Source organism: Rattus norvegicus, chromosome 19, assembly GCF_021556685.1.
Source record: "Rattus norvegicus strain SHRSP/BbbUtx chromosome 19, alternate assembly SHRSP_T2T, whole genome shotgun sequence".
Lineage (NCBI taxonomy): Eukaryota > Metazoa > Chordata > Mammalia > Rodentia > Muridae > Rattus > Rattus norvegicus.
The window spans coordinates 34,876,630-34,884,303 of NC_141552.1; the positions used below are offsets into that span (position 1 = coordinate 34,876,630).

The following is a 7,674-nucleotide window of genomic DNA, read 5'->3' on the forward strand; positions in this document are numbered from 1 at the left end:
TGTTCCTCTTCCCCACCTTCTCCAGCCTCCTGTGTCCAGGCCTTAAATTCCACCTCTTTTTCAAACTTAACTCTGCTTTAATTCCATTTGTGTACCAGCCACCTTCTCAGCAAAGGGGCCAGTGCTTTTCTAAGTGCATTAGCCCAGAGCTACACCTGAACCCCGTGTGTGTGTGTGTGTGTGTGTGTGTGTGTGTGTGTGTGTGTGTGTGTGTGTGTGTATTTGATATGGTAACATTATAAATAGGTAGGCAGGTAGATAGATAGGAATGAACGAATTTGGTTTCCTGAGGGTGGAGCGTGCTAAACATGCCCACTTACCACTGAGCTATACTCCCTTCCCTGATTGAATTTTTAATGAAGTTCTCTTTCCTCTTTATCTCAGTCCAATTATTGATTCCCTCCAGAATAAAATGCCTCAGTGACACTAATCTCTTTATAAAACAGGAGAAAGGGACTATGATATTAGGATTCATTTTTGACATTATAATGAATTACATTTTATTTTTAGTGTTTGAAATTGCTTTACCATACAACTAAGTAGGCATAGTTATTACATTCTGTCCCATGAGAACAGAAACTCCCTTACTACTCTGCCAGGGTTGCGGAAGAGAACTCACAAACACCGGGGCACCACAGAGTGGGCAGCAATATGAACCAACGAGGGGGCACAAAGGGCAGGGTGAGGCCCCAGACTGTCTTCCCTCCTCTGGAGACGAGGAGGCATCGATGAGATCATTGTACTGCAGAGCTTAGACACGCGATGCTGATGCAGTGCCACTGTCTGGTCACGTGGGCTGCAGGGCTGCTGGCCCGGGTGCTGGCAGTGTGCGTGCGCACGCGAAAGTATGTTACCGGAACTTGTTGGGAAGTAGAAAAGGTTCGCCATATGACCTCACCTGCAGGCTAGCTGGCTGCTCTGTAGATTCATGGAGGTCTGGAAGACATGAAACCCCTGAACAGAAGTAGAGTTTTATTAAAATAAAGCTTCCCTTGCCAGAACATTTTCTCCCATCAGTTCTCCAAGCCCAGGGCCAAGCGACAGTCACATTTGCAGCCTGTGACCCTACAGTAGAGGCATCCTGGTGTAGGGGCCTCAGGTCCTTCCCCTTGCTGGTCAGTGAGGTGCATTTTCTCTCTTCTGAAGCTTAAGCATCCCCACTCCCTGTGCTGACGGAGGCACCATCTCTGCCTTCAAAGGCTGCTCACCGCACAAGTATCCTTGAGAAGCATCTGAAACAAGGCGGTTGGAGCCTCTCTTTTACTTGAGGCCTCATGGACATCTGTCCTCAGAGCGAGAGTGTGTTTCTGCTGATGTTTTCTGTTAGTTGAGGATCTGTGCAATTCAGAGAAAAGGGTGGGAGGGGTGGGAGGGGGATAATTAGGGTGTGAATGTGAGCAAAGTATAATACATTATGAAAATGTCATAACGAAACCCACTACTCTGAATATTACATAAAAATAAGAAAAAATACGGAGAAGTGGCAACAGCTTCAAAGAGCGCTGCTTGGTTGGGGAGGAGAAAAGGTCAAAAATTAATCTGAGGAGATGAGAGGGAGGGCCTTCTGCATGCCAGGCAAGTATTCTACCACTGAGCCACATCCCTAGCTCCAGGAACAAAATTAATGAACAAACGGAAAGTCCTCTTCAAAAGTTTAACATATAAACCCAAGTTTATTAGAATTATCCAGCGATGCAAAGCTCAGATAAGAGGCCCTATCACCTAAGGCAGAATTTTGGACTTTGTCTTGGTGTGTGAGGATCCACTGAAAGGGTTAAATAAGCCTGGGTCACATGATATACAGTATGCCTGCTCAAAGGGCCACCTACCTCCCCATCCTCATGCCCTAGGCTTTGGGTCATCGAAAAGTTGGTCACGTCCAGTCAGTCATCTTAAGATGTGTTCGTAGTCAGTACGTGTGGTGGTTTGACTATGCTTGGCCCAGCGGCACTATTGAGAGGTGTGACCTTTTTGGAGAAAGTGGGCTTTGAGACCCTCCTCCTAGCTGCCCAGAGGCAGTCTCTCTTGGCTGCAGTCTGATCGGGATGTAGGACTCCTCCAGCACCATGTCTGCTTGCATGCTGCCATACTTCCTGCCACGGTAACGGGCTGAACCTCTGAAACTGTAAGCCAGCCCAAATTAAGTGTTGTCTTTTGTAAGAGTTACCCTGGTCACAGTGTTTCTCCACAACAATGGAAACCCAAACTAAGACAGTGTCTGAGAGCAAATGGTCCCCGACATTGGCAGGACAGACATTCAGAAAGGGGCTGTGGGAAGGAATGGTATTAGACTGGTATCTCATGCTTCCTTTCTGGAGCGTGGTGCTGCACAGCTGATCCAGCCTGTGTCGTAGAGCAGCAGCCTCTGGGAATGGCCATCTCCTTTAAAGGGCGGCCGTTTGTCCTAGTGTATAGGACACTGGGCCTCTTATTCCAACCTACTAGAGCTTTCTCTGCTGGGTTCCATGGGTGCTCCAGGTCTAAAGAGTGGCTCACAAGGTACTCACATCATAGACTGGTAATGAGGTTCACAGGGCCAATGGAAGAGCCCTGTACAGCACCTGGCCCAAAGCAAGGCTTCAGACCATACTCACTGTTACAAAATGGAGTGGGTCAGGATCTGCTGTTGAAGGCTCTTTAGACTGTGAGTCTAAACACAGGACAGAGGCTCTGAGAGCCCAGAGCAATGGAGGGTTGACTTTAACGTCTTTGTCAGTCTGAAACTTGCAATCAGAAGTCATTTAAGGGGGATGGAGGGTGCTGGAGAGATAGCTGAGCGGTTAAGATCACCAGCTGCTTTTCCAGAGAACCTGGGTTCAATTCCCAACACCCACATGACAGCTCTCAACTGTTTGTAACTCCAGTTCCAGGAATTTGGCACCCTCACACAGACATACATACAGGCAAAACCACAAGTGCACATAACACAGAAAGGGTGGGGGTATCAACAGAAAGGCAGGCCCAGATCTCAACATCACCATCTAACCACAATGGCCTTGGCGGAGCACGTGGTATTTCCTGATCACGTGTCCCTATTATGGTATGGGGAAAGACTACAGCACCTGCAGTGTCAGGATGGTGGCGACATAAGTTGGCTTGCTTTGAATCTTTCCAGATGTCCCACCCCACGGAAAAGTGCTTGTATACACAGAATCAGGGCCAGGGATGTTCCCTCATTGCATAGAGAGAGAAACTCAGAATATAAGGTATTTACCCTGTCTGGTTCTCTCTGCTGGCTCCCAGATCTCACTTGACTCTCATCTCTGTGGATCCCTGTGACCCACTTGATTAGCATGGAGAGGCTTTCTGAGAGCCTCCCCGGGAGAGAGGACTGAGCAACTGTACCCCACTGGGAGCACCCAGTGGGGCCTGTGTCAGTTAGTTTAATGTACTCTTAGTGGATTCTTGTGCTGGCCCAGCCAGGAATCCAGAGGGCACAGTATTGATTGCTTCCTGGATCCCACCACATCCTTGCACGGAGTTCAAGGCCCTTTATTTCTGCTTGCTAGTCCAAGGTCCTGAAGGACGCCAAGTGTGTAAAGTCCCACCCCGCCTCTTAATACCCATGAGAAACTGGGAGTCTTTAGATATTGCACGCTTTTCAGAATGGGGGATCTTTAACACAGTTCCAGGAAGGCCAGACAAAGGGTTATTTGAAGAGTTCTGGGCTGGGATAGAGCTCAGTGGTAGAGCCTTCCACAGCAAGCACAAGAACCTAGTTCAAGCTTCAGCATTGAAAGAAAAGGGGGTATGGGGGAGGAGCTAAACTGAAGACTCCCCTTTACAAGACTTTTACTTACTCTGGGCTTTTAAAAAACTTCATGCCTCAGGCTCGAAGGCACTACAGCATGCCTCAGGCTCAAAGGCACTGTACCATGCCTCAGGCTCGAAGGCACTACAGCATGCATGGGTCCCAGGCCTTTCCACACTTCTCATGCTAGCAAAGGAGAGGTATGAATCCGACAGAATGAATCTGCCCCTCCTTCAGCTCTGAATGTAGGGGGCAAGGGCTGTTCTTTACTTCTGTTTCTGTTTTTGCTTTTGAGACAGTCTCAAGCAGCCAGGCTACCTCAAACTCCCTGAGTAGTTGAGGTTGGACTTAACCCTTGATCTTTCTGCTTCTGCCACCTAAGTGCTGGCATAACAGGCATATACGACCATAGCTGGCTTCTTTCTCTTCTTCTTCTTCTTTTTAAATTTGTTTCTGTTTGTTTTTGTGTGTTTGTGCATTTGCCTGCGGGTATGTTCACCATGTGCATGCAGTACCCACAGAAGCCAGAAGAGGGCTTCAGGTTCCCTGAAACTGAGTCACAAGTGGATGTGAGTCAACTTGTAAATTCTGGGAACCAAAACCTGGGTCCTCTGTAGGAGTAGCCAGTACTTTTAGTGACTGACTGTGCCATTTCTCCAGCCCCTAAAACCGGAGTCGTTGTTTCCTTTGGTCAAACACTTGCTATGTCAGAGGTGATGAAACAGTTCCAATCTGTCAAGGTAAGTATCTGCTCTTCTACTAAATTTAATTTATTGGATGGAAGTAAACAGGAGATTTTGCTACTAGGTAAGAGACAGGAAGACATAGATCTGGCACGCGAACCCGCTAATTTCTCTGTGTTTAGACAAGCATTAGGTGACTGGGGTGTTCCGCTCCTGTGATCTCAGCACTCGGGAGGTAGAGTCAGGAAGAACAGAGTTCAAGACCACTCTCGGCTACATTGTGAGTCTGAGGTCACCGTCGGGCTACTTGAGATATTCTCTTTTTTAAAAGCCATTGTGAAACAGCTAGAAACAAAGAATCAAGGAACTGTCTACACACTGAGGCCTTTAAAACATTCTAGAGGAAACCAAAAAGAAAGAAGGACACAGTGGTGCGTGTCTCTAGTCCCAGGACTGGGAGGCACAGACAGGCAGACAGACAGAAAGAAAGAAAGGAAGGAAGGAATGGGAAGGGGAAGGGGAAACCAAAAGAAAAGGAGGAAACAAAGAAGGAAAGCAATGAAAACAACAGAATCCCAGCTTCTAGAGGTACGGCTGAGTAGCAGTCCCTGTGAGGCATGAGAGGGGCTACAGATTCCAGGCACAGTATCACAGAAATAGAAAAAACCAACTTACGAACAACAGCAAAAAACTGCGTCATAGATATCCCCAACACATGACCTCTGGGTTTCTATTTCTAGCCTGTCTCTATCCTGCAGCCTCCCTTTAAGGACTAGAAAATAAGAATTCAAAGCAACAAGAAATGGATGCACATCCCAAGGCAGTTGCTCCAGTCAAAACGAAAGGGCAGGAAACTGTCTCTGGAAGGATGGGGGCCATCCTCGAGCACTGGCTGTCCAGCGCAGTGTGGTCGCATCAGGAGCTTTCTGAGTGTCTTAATCCTGGCCACGGCACAAACACTGTGCACATCACTGAGCAATCTGAAATGACCTTTGGAGACCTGAAATGACTTTTGGAGACCTGAAATGACCTTTGGAGACCTAGCCTGCGGTCTTATCCCCTGCCCCTCCTCCACACCTGACTGCTTTTCTTTCTTTCCTTTTTGAATGAAAACATTGTGCTGAAACAAAACTCATAGAAATCATAGTTTCTATGCCATTCAGGTACAGGGAAAAGAGGCATAGACATGTAAAGAGAAGAAATACCTAGATTCGGGGCATGTGACTACAGTCACAATGCTCAGAGGCTGAGGTGGGAGGCTTGCTGTCTAGCTACCTTATATCTAATCGAAAAGCAAAGGGGGTTGGGGATTTAGCTCAGCGGTAGAGCGCTTGCCTAGCAAGCGCAAGGCCCTGGGTTCAGTCCCCAGCTCCGGAAAAAAAAAAAAGAAAAAAGAAAAAGAAAAAAGAAAAGCAAAGAAGAAAGTGATGTGATGCTGGCCAAATTGTGTTTCTTGTACCCATCGAAAAATAAAAAGGACACACACACACACACACACACACACACACACACACCCCACATGCACATACGCACACATGGACAAGAAAAGCAAAAGAAAGGGGACCAGGTGTAACACAAGAGGGAAAATTTTGCAAATGTTCTTTTTGGATTGGCTCTAAAAGAGGAGGGGATGGTGGTGGAGAAAGACTGCCTTCCTAACAAATTAGTCGTCTTATCGACTTTTGAATTACTGTGACAGAGCAAGCTGATAGGAGGAAGATTTTGGTTGTTTGGTTTTGGTGTTTGTTTGGCTTCTTTTTGAGACAAGGTCTTGCCATGTAGCCTAAGGCAGCCTGGAATCCTTTATATAACCCAGGCCAGCCTTGAACTTGTGTACTTCCTTCCTCAGCCTAGTGCTATGATGGCAGGCTTGTGCACTGTTTATAAAGTGTCACTTTGATCCAGAAAGCTCGGTCTCCCTGCTCCCTTTTACCACCTCCCCCTGCTTCTCTTGGGCCTTAAGTTTTCCACCACCCTTTCCACCCTGCCTCGCCCTGCACTCTTAGAAATACCCAGACCCCATCATTCTTTTTTTTTCTTTTCTTTTTTTCGGAGCTGGGGACCGAACCCAGGGCCTTGCGCTTCCTAGGCAAGCGCTCTACCACTGAGCTAAATCCTCAACCCCGACCCCATCATTCTTGCAAGTCCCCTTGGTCCCTGAGTGTTGTCCACCTTCCCCTGTGGTCTAGACCCCGCCCAGACCCCGTCCAGACTCCGCCTCCTCTCGCTCTCTTCAGAGCTCTGCCCGTTTGCAGTCTTCCCACACCCTTACCATTGACCCGGCCTTTCTCTGTCGCTCTTTCCTTTATCTTGCCTTTGGAATTCTTACTGGCTTCCATGTAAGATTTTTGTACTGCTGGCAACTACCTGAGGCTTACAAAACGGTTGTTTTTGCTCCCAGTTTCGGAAGCTTCAGTCTGTGATTGGTTTAGCATTGGGCCTGTTGTGAGTCTGCGCATTACACCAGAGGCAGCTGGAAGAGGAAAGTTTCTTTTTTCTTGTGGACAGAAAGTAAGAGATCAAGAAGTACCCTATGCCCTTCAAGGACACACTCTATAACCTAATGACTCCTCACTAACTCCTCATAGTAAAGATTTTACTACCTCCCAGCAGGGCTATCCTGAACACTAAGTGTTTATAATGTGGACCTTGGAGGACACTTGGCATCCAAACTGTAGCTGCTGCTGTGGCTGTAACCATCCTCTCTAGGCAGATAATACCCTAAAGCACACTATTCCCTCACATCCATTCTGCAGTTTTCTCCTGTCTGCAACTGCAGTTCTCCACCTACAGACTGCACAGAACCCTTGCCAACCAACCGCACCACCATTCCTAGTCTCTGAGATTCACGACCTCTGGCTGTGCTCTGCCCTTTCTCTCTCCTACCTGTTCTGCCGCACTTGAGATTGGAGCCATGTCCTTGCAAAATCGACACAAGCACTTTACCAGAGGTGGGATCCCCAGTGACTCCCCTCACATGTCTGTTTTTATGTGTGTGTGTGTGTGCGCGCGCACATGCGCACACTCGTGCATGTAACCGCTACTGCTTGGTTAACATACCCAGATACCCAGGTCTTCTCCTTCTCTATGATGTTCAGCTGGGTTGGCCTGCCTTCCTGAGTACTATTTCAGAAGGGCATGACTATTCCTTCTCGTTTTTGTTTTTGGTGCTGGTGGGAACCTACATGTTTTTTAAAGCCCTTTGGAGGCTCCCCTCTGAGACAGGTTGAGTGTTGAGCC

The 7,674-nt window shown here is 47.7% G+C and overlaps 1 long non-coding RNA gene across 1 annotated transcript; it reads right to left on the reverse strand.

Moving 5' to 3' along the window:
- Window positions 1-474: 474 nt before the first annotated feature.
- On the reverse strand, window positions 475-7,430 carry LOC102547741 (uncharacterized). The gene is made up of 3 exons (XR_015644327.1): window positions 7,321-7,430; window positions 1,209-1,335; window positions 475-954 (listed from the first exon to the last, which is right to left on the reverse strand). It is a non-coding gene; the product is annotated as an uncharacterized LOC102547741 (long non-coding RNA).
- Between the last annotated feature and the right edge of the window lie 244 nt (window positions 7,431-7,674).